Below are 2,560 nucleotides of genomic sequence, written 5' to 3'. Positions count from 1 at the left end.
GTCAACCCCCGGGAAGCGGCTGTCAAATGTTCAAAGTCCCCACTCGGCCACCAGGTCAAGCCCCGGGAAGCGGCTGTAAAATGTTCAAAGTCCCCCCCGGGACAACAGGTCAAGCCCTGGGAGGCGGCTGTCAAATGTTCAAAGTCCCCACCGGGACAACAGGTCAAGCCCTGGGAGGCGGCTGTCAAATGTTCAAAGTCCCCACCGGGACAACAGGTCAACCCCCGGGAAGCGGCTGTCAAATTTTCAAAGTCCCCGTTCGGCCACCAGGTCAACCCGCTGAATCTACTGGGTTGACCTGGCGGCCGGTTTGCTTTCCGGCCACCAGGTCAACCCATTGGATTCGACGGGTTGACCTGGCGACCGGTTTGCTTTCCGGCCACCAGGTCAACCCATTGGATTCGACGGGTTGACCTGGTGGCCGGTTTGCTTTCCGGACCGGATGTCACCCCACTCCCAGGGCAGCGCGGCAGTGGTGCTGAGGACCGCAGAGGGGGGGCTTAATAGTCGAGAGGGAGCAGGTCCGGGGGAGGCTTAATAGTCGTCCCCCGAGGACTCCGGGGGCCAGGCTTAATAGTCGTCCCCCCCCCCCCCCCCCCGGGCGCTCCAGGGGGGAAAGCTTAATAGTCCTCCCCCGAGGACTCCGGGGGCAGGCTTAACAGTCGTCCGCCCCGGGCGCTCCAGCGGGAAAGCTTAATAGTCCTCCCCTGACAGTGTGTGTGTGTGTGGGAGGGAGGCTTAGCAGTCTTGCCCCGGGTGGTCCGGTGGGGGAGGCTTAGCAGTCATCCCCCGAGGACTCCGGGGGCAGGCTTAATAGTGGTTCCAGGGGAGGCTTAATAGTCTTCCCCCGGGCAGTCCGGGAGAGGCTTAATCGTCATCCCCCGACAGTGTGTGTGTGTGTGTGTGGGGGGGAGGCTTAGCAGTCTTCCCCCAGGCTGGGTGGGGGCCTGGCGGGAGGCGTCGCAGTCTTCCCCCGGGCGGTCCGGTGGGGGAGGCTTAGCAGTCGTCCCCAGGGCGGTCCGGGGGTGGGGTGGGGTGGGGGGCCTCACAGTCGTCCCTCGGAGAGCCGGGTCGGCGGCAGTGGTGGGTTTACGTCCAGCCTCCGGAGGGTGCGCGTCCTCGGAGGCGATGCAGGCGCCGCAGAGAGGCAGCCTCCGAGGCAGGGAGCGGAGCACCGAGGCTGGGGAGAGGGGAGCAGGAGCCGGGGGCTGGGGGTGGGGGTGGGGGGCGTTCAGGACAACCGGTCAAGCCCCGGGAAGCAGCTGTCAAATGTTCCAAGTCCCCACTCGGCCACCAGGTCCACCCCAGTCTAGCAATGGGGTTGACCTGGCTGACGGCCGGTTAGTATCAAGGTAAACTCACCGTCGTCCACAGGAGGGCAGCTCTCAGGCCGGCCGGCTGCGGCTGACTCTGGGGCGGCGCCCGGTCCCGGCAGCGAGGGGCGGGGGGCGCGGAGCGAGACGGGGCTAACCGGGGGGGGGGGGCGCCTCCTGCGACTTTGGGGGCCGCGGGTCGTCAGTGGCGTGCAGGCCGGGCCTCTCCCGGGGGATTCGGGGGGGCGGTCCTGCGGGCCGGGCGCAGGGGGCTCGGGCGAGCCCGGGCCGGTCCGCCCCGGGGCCGGGGTCTCCGCCTGCGGCTCAGGGGGGCGCGGGTCGTCGGGGGAGGAAGCCCGGGGGAGCTGCACACCGGCCCGCCAGGCCAGGCCTGGCCTGGATGGCCGCGGGGGGATTCGGGGCGGTCCCGCGGGCCGGGGGCCGGGCGCAGGGGAGGCGGGGGGTCCGAGCGAGTCCGTCCCGGGCCCGGGGCCTCCCCCTGCGGCTTTGGGGTCCGTGGGTCCCCGCTGGCGGAAGCCACTGGGAGCTGGACACCCGCCGTCCGTCCCGCCTGGCCAGGCCTGGCCTGGGTGGCCGCGGGGGGATTCGGGGCGGTCCCGCGGGCCGGCGGCCGGGCGCAGGGGAGGCGGGGGGTCCGAGCGAGTCGGTCCCGGGCCTGGGGTCTCCCCCTGCGGCTTTGGGGTCCGTGGGTCCCCGCTGGAGGAAGCCGCTGGGCGCTGGACACCCGCCGTCCGTCCCGCCTGGCCAGGCCTGGCCTGGGTGGCCGCGGGGGGATTCGGGGCGGTCCCGCGGGCCGGCGGCCGGGCGCAGGGGGTCCGAGCGAGTCCGTCCCAGGCCCGGGGCCTCCCCCTGCGGCTTTGGGGTCCGTGGGTCCCCGCTGGAGGAAGCCGCTGGGCGCTGGACACCCGCCGTCCGTCCCGCCTGGCCAGGCCTGGCCTGGGTGGCCGCGGGGGGGGATTCGGGGCGGACCTGCGGGCCGGCGGCCGGGAGGGTCCGGGCCAGTCCGCCCCATGCCCGGCGTCTCCCCCAGCGGCTTCGGTGGCCCCGGGGGGGGTCCTCCGCGGAGGAAGCCGGGTGGGTGGGGAGCCGGACCCCAGGCGCCCAGACCCGTGACCTGCGGCCCGCGACCTCCGACTCGGCAGGAGCGACGAGGGGCTTTCCGGCCCGTCCCCCCCTCTCCTTCCCCCCCAGAAAAGGAGAGAGAGCTGACTCGGACCGGGAAAAGC

This window comes from Chrysemys picta, unplaced genomic scaffold (genome assembly GCF_011386835.1).
Source record: "Chrysemys picta bellii isolate R12L10 unplaced genomic scaffold, ASM1138683v2 scaf1332, whole genome shotgun sequence".
NCBI lineage: Eukaryota > Metazoa > Chordata > Testudines > Emydidae > Chrysemys > Chrysemys picta.
Note: the sequence above shows the minus strand (reverse complement) of the source record.